Below are 17,748 nucleotides of genomic sequence, written 5' to 3'. Positions count from 1 at the left end.
GGTCACAGCACCCTGATCAAAACCAGGAAGAAGAGTATGAATAATATACCCCAATAATAAAAACTACCCAAACAAAACACACATAAAAATTGTTCCAGCCTACCTCCCTTACAGCAGCCAAGGCACCTGCCAAGAGGCTGACTGAATGATCCACTGAAGCAACCGCCTGAGTAGCAGTCTCAACAAGGTCAAGGGTGAGCATGACATCTGATCTGGAAGCAACATAATCCCTGATTTTCACCCTGGCAGCCTCCATATTGTCCACCCTGGCCTTCACTTCCCTGACTGGGGCAGAAATGTCAACATCTTCAATTTTCCTTTTTTGGGGTGCTGAACTTGTTTTAGCAGGGGCAGCAGGTACAGCAGTGACCTTAGGAGCATCAGGCTGTTCAGTCAAATCTATAACAGGTTCAACATCTCCGCTTCCCTGGGAACCTTCCTCCTTGATCTTAGCCAGCTTGGCTGAAAGGTCAGCCATACCAAATCTGGCAAGGCGAGTAGATGACCTAGTGGCTACAACACAAAACACTATATTAGCAATATAAACTAAACATCACCAGGAAGCCAAAGCAAGAAGAAAAAAAGAAGTCAAGATAGACTTACTGCCTGAGGTAGTGGCACTAACAGCCCCAGAAGATTTAGCCACCCTGCAGCACCATCAGCCTGAGTTATACCTTTTATGCGTGCAGTTGAAGATTTAGCCAAACTAGTACTTCAAGAAATACACGATGGACACTGTGGCAACCACAAAGGAGGAAAGAGCCTGGCAAGTAAAGTTCTCAGGACAGGCTACTACTGGCCTACACTAAGGGCTGACTGCCTGGAATACTCTTCGAAATGTGAAGCCTGCCAAATTCATGCACCAATCATACATCAGCCATCTGAACTCCTCCATTCAATTTCCGCACCCTGGCCGTTCATAAAGTGGGGCATGGATATTGTGGGAAAACTGCCCGTAGCTCCAGGACAAAAAGTATTCATGTTGGTTATGACTGATTACTTCTCCAAATGGATTGAGGCTTACTCTTTCAGGCAAGTAACTGAAAAAGAAGTAATATCCTTCATCAGGACAAACATCATTTGCAGATATGGAGTCCCATCAGAAATAGTATGTCATAATGGAACTCAATTTGTGGGGAAAAGGACCCAAGCATTTTGCCAAGAATGGAATATCAACCTGGTAATGTCAACCCTTGGATATGCAAAAGCCAATGGCCAGGCTGAATCAAGCAATAAGGTAGTCATAAGCCGCCTAAAAAAGAAGCTAAAAAGAAGACGAGGCAGATGGGCTGAAGAACTTCCATTAGTGCTATGGGCAGACAGGACAACTCCAAAGACATCAACAGGCCAAACACCTTACTCCCTGGTGTACAGTTGTGAAGCTATCATTCCCGCAGAAGTACGTGTACCAACATCTAGATACAGCCTGAATAACGTTGAGGCAAATAGAGACCTAATGCAAGATAACCTGGTTCTAATAGAAGAGTTAAGAGACGCTGCCAAGATCAGGATGGCATCATACCAACAAGAAGTTGCCAGGACTTACAACAAAAACGTCAAAATCAGAGTCTTTAAAGAAGGAGACCTCGTTTTACGAAAAGTTTTTCCAAATAAAAAAGAAAAATCAGCAGGCAAGTTGGCCCCCACATGGGAAGGCCCTTACCTAATTGACTCAATTGTTGGACAAGGAGCGTACAGGCTCCAAACACTAGAAGGAGAGATGATCCTCAGATCCTGGAATGTAACCCATTTGAAATTATTCCATAAGTAAAGATCAGATCAGGCCACAATCAGGTATAAATTCAATCACTACTCAACCTGACATGCTACCTGAGAAACTACGTGTTTTACATGCTTTGTATGCAACTCATATCTATATATTCAACTAACCCATTTATTTTACTTCTTGAATCCTGAACAATTATACTTGATAAATGATTATATGCATAAATATTCAGGATTGAGGGCTACTCTACTATATATTTCTGAAACAAAATTTTGCACTTGACTGTGCCTGGTGAGTTGGTAACCACCACCAGATACAGTAAATGTCAGGACCAATCAGGTATGAAATAATTGCCTGACCTGACTAGGTTTACTGCCACATATTACAACCGGCTGGACGCAGCAAGATAGGTGCAAGGGTGTTCTCTTCCAACCACTTAGTCTAAATGCCCTCCTGACAGGCCGAATTCCAAGCCCTCCAGCTAGGCAGGGGACATAAGCCCTCCTGACAGGCCGGTTTTCCCACCCCTTCAACCATTATAGCAAAAAACTATACTTGGTTGAATTACTCATGAAATAACAAGATAAAACAAAAATGATGTGCAGGATGTCTAAACAGGCCCAACAGGATGAAACTCACAGACCCAAGCAAAGTCAAAAGCAAAATCAGCCAAAAAAGGCCACCATGCCTACATTAATAAAGCCCTTACCCCCTCGGGCAAAGGCACCAAAATATTCATAAAGGCCAGGGATAGTCTCCCTGACCCGGATAAAGACAGAAAAAAGAAAATTTGTTCGTCCAGGGACATCCCCCCTGGATGGGCCAAATACCAACTAAAAAATCAAATTACTGCTTCTCCTTAGAAACAGTACCACTACTTCCACCCTTGGCCAGATCAACATCAACGTCCTGCTCCCCTGGAGAGTCCACCTCTTGTTCATTTCCCATATTATGCAGGTCAGGATACTTTGAAGCAGCAAAAGCCATCTCAGCTTCAGGGTACCATTTCGACCAGGCCTCGACAGGCTCTGACATAGCAGCAGCCCTCCCCTTAATATAGAAATAGAGGGAAGCATCATCTAACTTGAACTGCAGGTCATCCCTCTCCTGGGTGAGCTCCTCATTTCTGTCCAAAGCTTCCTGCAAAGGCTGCTTACTTGAATCTGCCTCAGCCTTAGCAGCATCTCTCTCAGCCTGCGCCCTCACCAAGTCAGCAGCTTTAGCAGCCAGGTCAGCTCGTGCAAAATCCAACTCAGACTTCAGCCTATCATAATCTGATCTCATCAGATCAATCCTGGCTACCAAAGAAGTAGCCTGATAGGCGTTATGGAGACAGGTCACAGCACCCTGATCAAAACCAGGAAGAAGAGTATGAATAATATACCCCAATAATAAAAACTACCCAAACAAAACACACATAAAAATTGTTCCAGCCTACCTCCCTTACAGCAGCCAAGGCACCTGCCAAGAGGCTGACTGAATGATCCACTGAAGCAACCGCCTGAGTAGCAGTCTCAACAAGGTCAAGGGTGAGCATGACATCTGATCTGGAAGCAACATAATCCCTGATTTTCACCCTGGCAGCCTCCATATTGTCCACCCTGGCCTTCACTTCCCTGACTGGGGCAGAAATGTCAACATCTTCAATTTTCCTTTTTTGGGGTGCTGAACTTGTTTTAGCAGGGGCAGCAGGTACAGCAGTGACCTTAGGAGCATCAGGCTGTTCAGTCAAATCTATAACAGGTTCAACATCTCCGCTTCCCTGGGAACCTTCCTCCTTGATCTTAGCCAGCTTGGCTGAAAGGTCAGCCATACCAAATCTGGCAAGGCGAGTAGATGACCTAGTGGCTACAACACAAAACACTATATTAGCAATATAAACTAAACATCACCAGGAAGCCAAAGCAAGAAGAAAAAAAGAAGTCAAGATAGACTTACTGCCTGAGGTAGTGGCACTAACAGCCCCAGAAGATTTAGCCACCCTGCAGCACCATCAGCCTTCAAGCAACAAGGAAGGTGGCAGTGGGAAAGCAGAAATATTGGCAGTGGGATACTCAGTCTCAGTAACCCAATCATCAACTGCACGCATAAAAGGTATAACTCAGGCATGAATTTCATTTTATTTTTCACTAACAAGTAAAACATGCAGGACAGAAGAAAAACTAAGAAACTCACCAGCAACGCAGGCTTCATGATTTAAATATGCCAGGTCAGGACCCACAGAATTGGTCCTGACAAACATGTACCCAGCAGCCCAGCCTTTATCATGGCCGCTATCCAGATTGCTCAAAAGAGGAGTAGTAGAAGCCCTAGCCTTAAAACTTATACGTCCAGGACTATTGGTTTTGACAGCATAACAAGCCTTAAGATCGTCAAGGGAAAAAGAAATATTGTGCTTTTTACAGAGGTACTCAATGGAACATACAACCTTCCACACCATAGGCATCAGCTGATAAGATGGAACGCCAATCTCCTTAATAACCTCAACCATAAGAGGAGAAGAAGGAAGCTTACAACCTGCCCTGAAAGCCCAGTCATGAATGCAGAACCAACCAGGACAAGCCCACTCGGCCCTGATAGGAGAATTCTCAGGGATCCAGACTTCAGCATCGGCAGGGATGATCCCCTTATCCTTCAACACCATCTCAAACTCAGGCTTCAAACGATTTTCAAGAGACTGGTCATCCTTCAAAGCCTTTGTAGGCTTGAACTGGAAATCACCATGAAATATTGAGATCATCTTCAATGGAGAATCACTCGCCTTGCTGATCGTGGAAGGTTGAGCAGCAGAAGAAGAAGGCAAATTCTCGGAAGAAGTTCCCTCTGGATTCTGGGAAGGAGGGGTTGCAGGAGTCTCTGCCCTGGTAGACTTCTTTTTTGCGGCCATTGTTGAAAGAATTATGAAGATTAATTGAAGATTGAACAATTGGGAATTAAGGAAACTAGAGAGAAAGATTATTAAGGGAAGAATAAGAAAGATTACTTTGGTGAAGTTTAACTCAATGAAGCAAGCAGGTCTTTATAGTGGTGTAAATTAGGGTTTCAACCGCAAAAGAGATGGATAATCATTAAGGAAGTTGCAGTAAAGCCTACACGCGTCATAAACTGCAGTAAAATAGCCGTTACAGGAACTGACTAGGCATAACTTAACCGTTGGGTAATCTTTCTGAGAATAAGGTTATCTCCTCATTTTTTCATCCTGACACGCTGAAAATAAGGAGATAAGGGGCTATTGTTAGGCCTGGAAATTCGCAGACGTCCCTGATCAGTATCTCATCTTGACCTGACTATCAGGCCGTCAGGGTGTCAGGGTATCAGGACACATGAAGATAGGCGCCAGGCCATGTAGAGGATAACGGTCAAACTATCAGGACGATATCAGACCAGGAGCTCATATTATAAACGGAATATATGCGCAACATTGAATGAAAAGATCTCGCAGTAAATGCAGTAACTAAGGGAGAAATATTGACAATTATTATGGATAATTATGGAGAATAATCCGCATTAATTCTAGCATCAGGCAGCCATTCAAGTGAAGCTTATATAAGGAATACTTTGAAGACATTTGCAACACATCGTCTACACAAGAAGAAGCATACATCCACATACACAATACTTAGAGAAATATAAACATTGTCGTTATCATATAATTATGCTCCCAATTACATAGTGAAATCCTCTCCTGGCTTGGTGCCCGTGGTTTTTTCCCATTTAAGGGTATTCCACGTACAAAATTCTGTATCTCATTATTGTTGTTGTTATTATACTTATAGCTATATATTTTAACCCTGACGACCTGACCAACAGGCCACTTAGAGCTAGTTAAGCGCACACGACTCTATCCTGACCTGATTTCGCCTTGCGCAAAATACACCCAAAACAGTAATCACTTTAACTATTTACTCAAAGTACGTTCTTTGATGGTCTATTTGTTATACTTTACCTCGAGCAACCGAGATAGTAGAGTTCTCATACATTAGGTGGTCTTAGTAAGTCACCAGGGTGTATGGGGGTGTTACAAAGTGGTATCAGAGTGACGATTTTGGAACCTGTAACTAATGAACCTAATGAACTTAGAGAGTCAAACTAAAATGAACTCGGGTAGGAGTTGTTAGGAGCTAATGCAAAGACTAGGGAGACGTCCTAAAGTCCCGAACTCGCCCTAAAACTTTGAACCGATCACTATGCGATGTCATGGGGATCGCTATGTATTTACTATTGTTCATATGAATATGTTTGATGGATATGTGGTTGAATTGAGGATGTGGAGGAAAGGATGAGAAGTAATTGTTTCATGATAATGTGAGTAGTGGTTTGAGCATGATTATGTGATAAAGTGGATAATAATGTTGTTGGTGATAGTAGTAACATGTGAATAGGAGTTGTTGTATACGTATGTTTTATTGTTACGAAAAGTTATAAAGTTAAAGGCATGCAGGTAGTTAGAATCGTCAGCATGACTCGGTCGAGTGGGGGTAACTCGATCGAGTGGGCTCAGCTCGATCGAGTGGGTATGTGTATACGTTTGGCAGTAGCTGCTGTTTTGTGCAACTCGATCGAGTAAGGGGAGTACTCGATCGAGTGTGTTATATGTCAGATCTGGTCAGGTTCTGGAGTTAGGGTACTCGATCGAGTAAGTGGATAACTCGATCGAGTGACCTCTACTCGATCGAGTATGTGTGGTTACTCAATCGAGTAGATTCTGTGCGGGTCATATTTTCTTTGAGCCGTAGGCTATGTGCTTACGTTTATCTCTCTTCTTATAGCTCAAAGATATGTCGCCAAACAGGTTAGCTATGTAGGCTAGGGCTCAGGAGATGAGTGTTGATGAGATTTCCAAGATACTTGAGCATCAGGATGCGCTTATCAAAGCTCTTAAGAGTTTTGGGAAAGATAAGGATGCCGGGATAGACTTTGCCAAGATGAGCACTACGATATCCCGCTTCAACCCAACAAACTATATGGATACAGGTGCGCCGATTTTGCTCGATAACTGGCACCGTGAGTTGGAAAACATCCTTGGGGTGGTTCATTGTCCCAAAGAGTTTAAGGCAGGGTAAGTCTGCTATTCCATGGACCGAGTTTAAAAGAGCTATGAGGAAGGAGTTTGTTTCGGAGCATGTTCGCAGCAAGTTGCGGGAGGATAGGAGGAGTTCGATTCTTTCAAGATGACCTTAGATATGACAGTGGCGGAGTATCATCATAAGTTCAACGAGAAATTGAGATATGCCGACGATATAGGGTTGAATCAGGAGAACTTAACACTTTGGTTTGAGAATGGGTTGACTTATCAGATCATGGAGAAGCTACCGGTTGGGGTTCTTACAGATGTTAAGGAAGTTTATGAGAGAGCAGGACGAGCTGAGAAGTTGGTCGAAATGGCCATGGAAAACAAAGAGAGGGGTCCGGAAAAGAGAAAGGCTGGGAGTGAAGGTGGTGGTCAGTCTAGTTACAAGAGGTGTAATCACAACCAGGCAAGGGCTTAATTTTCGGGATCGGGCTCTACTGGAGGATCTTCCTATGGGCGTGGTTGCGGTAGTAGTAGCAGCTGGGGTATCTCATGTTTTAACTGTGGCGGTATGGGCCACAAGAGGCATGAGTGTACTAGTGCAGGGGGAAGAGGTTTTCAGAGGCCATCACAGGGGAGCTTTTCGCAGGGTCCGACATAGAGCTATGCTAGCAACCGACCAACTGGGTCATGGAGTAATCAAGGAGGGCAGAGTAACAACAACGGTGGGTTCAACCGCAATGGCGGTAATTCTTATCAGAAATCGTCAGCTGCCAAGCCTTATACATTAGCTAGTACAGTATAAGGGGGTGGACAAAAGACCAGTGGCAAACTGTTCATGATGGACAAGCAAGCTGCTGAGGATAATGCACACGTGATCACCGGTACCTTTCTTGATATCGACATTTCTACCTTTGTTTTGTTTGATTCTGGGGCGTCGCACTCTTTTGTATCGCCGTGTCATACTAAGTCTATGGGTTTGAGAGAGTTTGAGTCTATAAAAGATGAAGTTTTTTATACCGTCGGGTGAGTTAGTGTCATGTGGAAGGTTATATAAGGGGGTATCCATGATAGTTGGGCAGGTTGATCTTCCAGTGGATTTGTTAGAATTTCCTATGGATGGTTTTGAGATGATAGTTGGGATGGATTGATTGGGTAAGTACAAGGCTAGAATAGATTGTCACTAAAAGAAAGTTTCTTTGAGAGGTCCTAAGGGAGTTAGTGTGTCTTATCGTGGGTTTGTTGTCAAACCCATAATCAAAGTGATTGCAGTGGTGACATTGAAGTCTTACTTGAGGAAGGGGTGTCCTTTGATTCTATTCCATGTGAAAGATTATAGTATGGTAGAGTCGACAGCAGATGAGATACCAGTGGTGGGAGAGTTTCCAGATGTTTTTTCAGAGGAGATACCGGGTTTACCACCAAAGAGAGAGATAGATTTTAGTGTGGAGTTGAAACCGGGGATGAGACCAATCTATATGGCCCCGTACCGCATGGGTCCTAAGGAGTTGGAGGAGCTGAAGAAACAGTTAAATGATTTAGTGGACAAAGGGTACATTAGATCTAGTGTATCGCCGTGAGGAACACCGGTTTTGTTTGTGAAGAAGAAATATGGGAGCTTGAGGTTATGTATCGACTATATGGAGCGGAACAGTGTTACAGTGAAGAACAAGTATCCTTTACCAAAGATAGATGATCTTTTTGACCAGTAGAGTGGGGTCGGAGTCTTTTCAAAGATTGATTTGAGATCGGGGTACCATCAGGTGAGGATTCGGGATGAAGACATACCAAAGACAGCTTTTCGATCGAGGTATGGTCATTATGAGTATGTGGTGATGCCGTTTGGGTTATCTAATGCGCCGGCAGTGTTTATGGATTTGATGAACCGGGTTTTCAGTCAGTTCTTGGATCAATTTTTTGGTGATGTTTATAGATGACATCTTAGTCTATTCCAAGACTAAGGAGGAGCACGAGGAGCATTTGAGGTTGGTGTTGCAAACTCTGTGCGACAACCAGCTGTATGCAAAGTTGTCTAAGTCTGAGTTCTGGTTAGAGAAAGTAACTTTTTCGGGTCATGTGATTTCTAAAGAGGGTGTATCTGTTGATCCTAGCAAGATTGAGAAGTGGGAAAGCACCAAAGAATGTGGCCGAGATCAGAAGTTTCTTGGGTTTGGCAGGGTACTATCGACGGTTCGTGAAAGACTTTTTGAAGACGGCCAGGCCTATGACTGCGTTGATGAGGAAAGAGAACATGTTTCGTTGGGATGAAAGTTGTGAGACGGCGTTCCAAACATTAAAGAAGCGTTTGACCACGGCTCCAGTTTTAGCTTTACCTGAGGGGAGTGAGAATTTTGAGGTGTATACAGATGCTTCAATAAACTGGTTGGGTTGTGTGTTGATGCAGAACGGGAAAGTCATTGCCTATGCTTCTAGGCAACTAAAGCCTTATGAGGAGAACTATTCGACGCATGATCTAGAGTTGGGTGCAGTTGTGTTTGCTTTCAAGATTTGGAGGCACTATCTTTATGGGGAAACCTTTAAGGTGTTTTCCAATCACAAGAGTTTAAAGTATGTCTTTATTCAAAAGGAGCTGAACATGAGACTGAGGAGGTGGGTGGAGCTTATCGGGGATTATGACATGGATATCATATACCATGAAGGGAAAGCAAACATGGTTGCTGATGCGTTGAGTAGGAAGAGTGTGCATTCTCTATGCACAACTATGTCTTTGATGAGGTTGAGAGATGAGGTAGGTAAGATGGGGATACATGTGATTCAAAAAGGAGATGCTAGGGCAGACTTGACAGTGGAACCGGATCTTTATGATGATATTCGCAGGAAGCGGGCTCTTAATTCTAAGATCCAGGGGTGGAGGGCTGGAGTAGAGAAAGGGATAGTGTCTCTATTCATTCTGATGGGAGTGTTCGGTTTGATGGGAGATGGTGTGTGCCTAAGGATGGAGAGTTGAGAAAGACAATCACGACAGAGGCTCATTGCACTCCGTATTCAGTGCGTCCGGGTGGTGACAAGCTTTATAGGAATTTAAAGAAGACTTTTTGGTGGCCTGGGATGAAAAGGGACACAACTGAGTTTGTGGCTAGGTGTTTGACATGTCAGAGAGTTAAAGGGGAGCAGTGACGACCACAAGGTAAGATTCAGTCTCTTGAGAAGCCTGAGTGTAAGTGGGAATCTATCTCCATAGATTTCATAGTGGGTTTACCGAGGAGCTAGCAAGGTAATAACATGATATGGGTGATCGTTGATCGTTTGACTAAGTCAGCTCATTTTATTCCAATGAAAGATACGTGGAGTAAGGTGCAGTTGGCAAATGGCTATAGGAAGAATGTAGTGAGGTTACATGGGGTGCCAAAGGACATTATGACAGATGGACTGTAACACCTCAATTTATTTAAGAGCCTTTAGCAAGACATTCCTAAATAAATAAAGGTGTCACCATCTCAGTTGCCTGAGGTAGTAAGTATAAAAGACAAATAATACCAAAGTACTTTAAGACAATATATTATTGAAGTGCCTCAAGAGACTTTATTAAAAAATTCCCAACGAGATAAATAATTATTACAAAGTACGTTTTTAAAACAACTGTAGCGGAAATAAAATAAAGTGATAGATAATCTAAGTGATCTAGACTTCTAGGTCGACTAGCCAATCCTCACGCATTCCCGTAAGCTCCCCAAGTCAGCTAATCTTTAAGACCTGCAATATCTGCTCCCCAATATTTGGTTCATCACAGGTGTTCACGAATACACAGTCAACCACGAGGTTGAGTAGTATAACTAAACAACAATAACAATACGATAACCTGCAAAACGTCATAATCAAGAACTCAACCAAGATCGTCACACACGGCTCAACCGTGTGCCACATAACACCACGGCACACAACCACTTCTAGACACACTGTCATACTCCACTTTTAGACACACAGTCATACTCCAGGACACACAGTCCAATGGACACACAGTCCAATGGACACACAGTCCCGCCTCAGACACACAGTCTGGATACTCCTGGACACACACTCCACACCAAGACACACAGTCTTAAGGACACATAGTCCGGACACGCAGTCCCTCCTCAGGTCCACGGCCCTTCCACATCCATGTGCCTGGCCTATACAATACTCATCTCATCTCAGGACAAATAAAATCTCCCAACTCCAACAATAGCCAACAATAGTAACAGTCACAGTAAGATAACCAAATTATCATAAAATAAGAACTTGGCATAAGACAAATTATCCAGCAAGGCAATAATAAAAATCGTCTTAAGACAACATAATTCATCTTATCACCAATTCAACTCAACATATAATCCGTCTTACAACAATAATAAAATAGCATAAGATTGAGTAGTTTCCTATCTTTTAGCAAATCTTCAAATATTCAAGCAATAAGAAATTAATAAGGCTCCTCCACAAATCCTTCAAAATCTTTAGATCTAAGGCAAGATGAAAAAGTCGTCTCGCAAAGTTGTCTCACTATCTCCCTTTATCTCTCTAAATATTTGTGTGTAGTAGTTGTGAACAACAGAATAAAAAGTGATGAGAGAAGGTAGCATTTATATTAGGTAATGGAGGGATCTATAGTTTAGGAATAATAATAATAACAACAACAACAACAACAACAACAACAACAACAACAACAACAACAACAACAACAACAACAACAACAACAACAACAACAACAACAACAGTAATAATAGTAATAATAGTAATAGTAATAATAGTAATAATAGTAATAATAGTAATAATAGTAATAATAGTAATAATAATAATAATAATAATAATAATAATAATAATAATAATAATAATAATAATAATAATAATAATAATAATAATAATAATAATAATAATAATAATAATAATAATAATAATAATAATAATAATAATAATAATAATAATAATAATAATAATAATAATAATAATAATAATAATAATAATAATAATAATAATAATAATAATAATAATAATAATAATAATAATCATCATCAAGCGGATCCAGAAATTCTCGGTATCTCAGGATGCGGGGGCTCGGGTAGCCGCTTACATTTTTACTAGGCTTAGCTTTGCTATTGCTAAGGGTGTGGGAGCCCAGATTGTCTCTCGGCTCCCCACCAATTTCATGTAAACTTTTACTTTTATTTTAATGAAAGCTGCGCGCATCTCATAATAAAAAAATAATAATAATAATAATAATAATAATAATAATAACAACAACAATAATAACAACAATAATAATAACAATAATAACAACAATAACAATAATAATAACAATAATCTTCTGGATATTTCATTAAACAAGCAGTAGAACCCATCTGCCTTACCAAAATCAAACATACCCCATCTGTTACAGAAATCAGGAAAAACAACTACGAAACCTTTCCTCAAAACTTTCATTGGTTTACTGATAATACAAATAAAACCCAAAGATTTTACGAATTCATACTAGTAGATTCTGGCTCTGCAGATATCAAACACGAGATGTCAGAATCCAGTAATAACATTTTATACTCAAAACTAGTTATCAATAAAGTCATTTCTTCTGATGACTGGATTGAACCTCATGCCGAAAAAGAGTTTTCAAAAAGATTTATTCCTCCAACATATTCATATACCGACTATAGATTAGCATGGTCAAGAGCACTCCTTTTCAAGGACTTTGACCATTCCTGGTTCATCACATTCAACAAAACCTGTCCAAAGAATTTTCGTATTTGGTTTTACAACTGGTGGTACTACTTTGGACCAAACCAAGAAATTTACCCTCCAATTTGTAAAAAAGGATTTGAAACCTTTGTTGCAAATACAAAGGGTGAATTATTTATCAAACCATTATTATTTCATACAGAATTCAAAATCCCGTGGATTATTTGCTGGAGCTATACACTCCAACAAATTCTTCCATCTCCTTATCCCCTTTCATTAGTAAGAGAATTCAAAATTAAATGGTGGAACAAATTTCTGGTAGAACTATGTTCTCCTGAAAATGTTCAAACATTTATTGAAACTGGCAAAAAGGTTGAATGGAGTATCCTTGCATTTAATCAGGGTACTTCTTCATCAAATTCCAAAATTCAAAAACAACTCCACTCAAAACAAAAATTTACCAATCACACAATCAAAGAAATGCTTAATGACCCAGCTATTCGAAAATAGCTGATCGACGCTATTAAATCTCAAAGTTCAGACAATACTGAATCTAGAGGTGGTAATTATTGACACGACCCGAAAACACGACACGAACCCGACACGAAGTTAGCGGGTTAGGGTCAAGACGTTATAACCCCTTTAAGTAATTGGGTTGACACGGACACGACACGAAACTTAAATAGGTCGGGTTAGGGTTGAGCTCTTTTGACACGAACCCGACGCGAATAACCCGCTTATTTAAAGTGTCGTAATATATTTGGGTTGAATCAATAACCCACCCAAATAACTTAAAGTTAAGTATTTTCATTCCTCATTTTTGGGATAATAGGCTTATAAAGTTTAGTTTATTCAATTAGTTTATTGGGTTAAACGGGTTAAGTAAGTAAAAAATGACCCGCTAAAAGATAAATGGGTTAAACATGACCTGCTAAAAGATAAATGGGTTAAACAGGTCGGGCTGGGTTATAGAAAAATTAAATGGGTTGGGTTAAGGTTGAGACATATGACCCGTTTATGTAATTGGGTCGGGTTAGGGTTGGGGTAGTGGTGACCCGTTTAAAATTGACACGAACACGAACACGACACGACCTGATCTGTTTGCCAGGTCTAACTGAATCCTCCGGATCCAGTACCTCTGATATTCATGGTGGACCTTTTTCCCAAGACCCATATGACAAAAAAAAAGGAGGCGGAATGGATACTATAATAATAATAATAATAATAATAATAATAATAATAATAATAATAATAATAATAATAATAATAATAATAATAATAATAATAATAATAATAATAATAATAATAATAATAATAATAATAATAATAATAATAATAATAATAATAATAATAATAATAATAATAATAATAATAATAATAATAATAATAATAATAATAATAATAATAATAATATTAATAATAATAATAATAATAATAATAATAATAATAATAATAATAATAATAATAATAATAATAATAATAATAATAATAATAATAATAATAATAATAATAATAATAATAATAATAATAATAATAATAATAATAATAATAATAATAATAATAATAATAATAATAATAATAATAATAATAATAATAATAATAATAATAATAATAATTGTGCCAATTATCATGTCATGTCTTTTCCTTTGAGTCTGTATAATTTTTCAATATGATTGTACAAATTTTGTATTTTGAGTCTGTATAATGCATGTACAAAAATACGTATAGTACTATTCAAAATTGACTTTTACTATTCATATATACTGGTCAACATACCTTTCTAGAAGTATGAAGGATGTCGACAATATTTCAATACCAGACAAAAGGCATGCAATTTCAAACAATGATGGACAACTGGATTCTTCAGAGAAAGTGGTCCCTCCACCAACGCAAAAGAACGGTTATCATTCATCTGCAAATGAGAATTCAACAACACAATTCAAAAGCATATTCAACAGTACAAAAGGAAACCACTATAAAAGGAACCCCTCAGTATTCAAGAAAATCATCGAGTTTTTAGAATGCAGTATTGCCTTAAGCAAACTAGCAACAAAATCTAAAAATAAGTTGTAATCAAAAGATCTCTGAATCAATATTCATTGTAAGTTTTATTTTCATTTTTCAATCATGTAATTTTCAAAGTTTATTTTAAAATCAACTACTTTTATTGTTCTCATTTCTTTCAACTGTTTTAATTTCTACTACTCTGTTGGTACCTGGGCTCCTTCCTGGTATTAGAGCTTTGGTAAATTTTGTTTGATTTTGGACTGCTTGAGAGTAGGGTAAAGCAGGAAAGTTTGATGTTAGTGGGATGAATTGGTTTGAAGTTTGAATATTTGAAGTAGATGGTTTGGATATCTGAATATCCATCTCATAATCATCTGAGGATTGATATCATCCTTTTTGAATCTTTCCCTTGTTCTTGTTTGAGTTCGACATTTTTTCCCTATAAAAATTCTCTAGTCAGAAAATCTGGAAGAGAGTTTTGATCTCCCTTGATATATTCAATGTCAAAATTAAAAACTGACAGTATAGCCTGCCATCTTGCGAAAATTTGTTTTGAAATAATATTTTGAACATCCTTTTCTAAAACTTCTTTTGCAGATTTGCAATCACTTCTTAAAAGGAATTTTTTGTTGTAAAGATCAACTTGAAATTTTGAAATACATAAAACGATTGACAAAATTTCTTTTTTAATAGTTGAATAATTCTTTTGTGGTCCTGTCCAGACACCTGAATGAAATCTAACAAGACTTACTTCGTTATGTAGGTTTTGTTTTAGAATGCCTCCAAAACCAATGTCAGAAGCATCGGTCTCGACTATCATGAATGCATCAGGGTGTGGTATGACAAGACATGGTAAAGACTTAACCTTTTCTTTGAGATACTTAACTATACTCGTATGAGACTCAGACCATGCAGGAGGGTTCTTTTTTAGTCTTTGAAATAAGGGTATACATGTTTGTCTTAAATTAGGAAAGAAATCTGACACATAATTAAGACATCCTAAAAATCTTTGAAGTTGGGTTTTTTCTTTGAGAATATCTGGAAATCTGTCGGCAAATTCTATAGCTCTTGCTATAGGTTTTACTGTGCCTTTATGTATGTCATGACCCAAAAATCGTATTTTGATTTGGAAAAGTTTCATTTTTGGGGCAGAGACAACTAACCCATTTTTCTCAGTAATATAGAGAAATGTTTGAAGATGTTTGAAATGTTGTTCTATGCTTTGAGAAAAAAATTAAAATTTCATCAATATAAACTATTGAAAATGTTGAATAAGGGTTCAGAATATCATTTATAATATGTTGAAATTCTGAAGGAGCCTTTTTAAGTCCAAAGGGCATTACATTCCATTCGTAATGACCAAATGGTACAGCAAATGCTGTCTTATATATATCTTGTTCTGCAATTTGTATTTGCCAGAAACCTGACTTCATGTCGAATTTTGAAAATACTTTTGCATCAAAAAGACGTTTAAGAAGATCTCTCTTATTAGGTATTGGGTACCTAATCCATTGAAGAACCTTATTTAAAGGTTTATAATTAATGACCAAACGAGGTACTCCTCGTTCCTTTTCAGCATTATTCATGACATAAAATGTTGCACAGCTCCAAGGAGATTTGGAAGGTCTAATAAGTTTTTTGTCTCGGAGAGTTTGAATTTCCCTTTTACAAACTTCTACGAGTTTGGAATTCATTTTAATAGGGCGAGCTTTTGTAGGAATAAATTTTTCAGAAAAATCTTTAATATAGGGTAAGGTAACAACGTGTTTCTTTCTTTCCCAGAAAGCGTCGGGAGTATCAGCTCAAACCTTATTCTTAAAAAGATTTTCTAGATCTGAGATCTGTTTTTGAATGGCTGGAGATTGAAGTTTTTCTTCAATACTGGCATAAGAAATTTCTTCTTTAAGATTCATAATTAATTTTCTTTTTTTATAAATAGAATCGATATTTTGATATATAGTTGATGATTGTAGAAGAGTTATGTTCTTCTGAGTTATAGAAGATAAAAATTTGAAAAATAGGGTTTTACCCATAATATTTGTATGAAGGCCCTTATCATCTACATGAAAAGGATAGATTTGAGTTAAGAACGGAGTTCCTAAAATGATATCTTCTTGGATGTTTCTAACAACAGTGAAGGAGTTTTTAAAACAGTAATCTTCATTTAGGATTTTAGCTTTTGAAATTTTATGTTTGATATTTAATGGACTATTATTAGCTCCATAGAGCTTGGTGTTGGTTTTCTCATAGTATTTGGGTGGTATTATTCCATCCTTAACACAGTTTTGATCAGCACCACTATCTATGAGTGCTATAAGATTTACTGTAAAATCTTTAACTTTGAAAGTGATAATAGAATACCATTTTTGAAAATTGATTATAGCTTTGATAAAACCCTCATTAGGTAGGTTCTAATGATGTAATCTTAAAAGGACGTTCTTGAAGTGTTTCTGATAAAGATAACTCAAGAGAATTATCTGAAGATTTTCCCTTCGAAACTTCTTTTATTGCTTCTAGAGCAGTTAATCTTGATTGGATATCCAGATCTCTGATTTCAAGATTTTCCAAATAATTTTTAATTTCATTAACTTGGACCTTTAAGGAATTAATTTCTTGCTGCATTATCTTAACAGGCGAAGCTGTTAAGTCTAATGAGGCTTTACTTCTGACCGAAGCTTCAGGATATTTGTTGAAAAGTTTGGAAATACTAAATGGTTCAGTAGTAGGAATAGAAGTGGACATATTTTTATCTTTGATGACTAAAGATTTTAGACGAATTAATGCCTCTTTTTTCACTTCAGGATCATCAACTTTGTTAATGATATCAAAAAGAAACTCTTTATCTTCTGTGATGACATTAATGATTTGAATAGGTGAAGAAGATGCTGAATCATAAGACTCAGAATCAGAAGAATTTAGAATTTGAAGTTCCATGATGTCCTCTTCCCCCTCAGAAGAAGATGAGGAAGACCGAAGAAGAAGTTGTGATAGTTTTGAACAAAGCGCTGAATCATCATTAAATAATTCATTTATCTTCTTCTTAGTGAAACATCGATTTGCTTTATGACCTGGTTTACCACATTTGTAGCAGATAATTTTTGTAGGTTTTGAAGATGTAGAAGTTTTTTGTTTTTTGTGCTTATTATGTTTCTTGTAATAAGGAGGTGGGTTTTGATAAGAAGTATGTTTAGTTTTGAAATATTTATGGAATTTCGTAGCATATTTGCGTTGTTTTGAGGAAGGAGCTTGAATTTTTTTCAAGGCCAAAGGCTTCACAAAAACACCCCAGCTCTCTTCTGGATTGTTTCCTTTCAGAGCTATATTTGGATTGAAGTTTGAG

General features: G+C 38.2%; 1 long non-coding RNA gene across 2 annotated transcripts; it reads left to right on the top strand.

The window, feature by feature from the left end:
* The first annotated feature begins 14,422 nt into the window (after positions 1-14,422).
* Positions 14,423-17,583, top strand: LOC141599909 (uncharacterized). 2 transcript variants are annotated; one of them, XR_012524049.1, is made up of 3 exons: positions 14,423-14,502; positions 15,172-15,260; positions 17,282-17,583. It is a non-coding gene; the product is annotated as an uncharacterized LOC141599909 (long non-coding RNA). The 2 variants fall into 2 exon arrangements; XR_012524032.1 differs by having other exon boundaries at positions 17,042-17,583.
* The last annotated feature ends 165 nt before the right edge of the window (positions 17,584-17,748 follow it).

Source organism: Silene latifolia, chromosome 1 (assembly GCF_048544455.1).
Source record: "Silene latifolia isolate original U9 population chromosome 1, ASM4854445v1, whole genome shotgun sequence".
Classification (NCBI taxonomy): Eukaryota; Viridiplantae; Streptophyta; class Magnoliopsida; order Caryophyllales; family Caryophyllaceae; genus Silene; species Silene latifolia.
The sequence above is the reverse complement of the archived record's forward strand: the minus strand, read 5'-3'. Positions and strand labels throughout refer to the sequence as shown.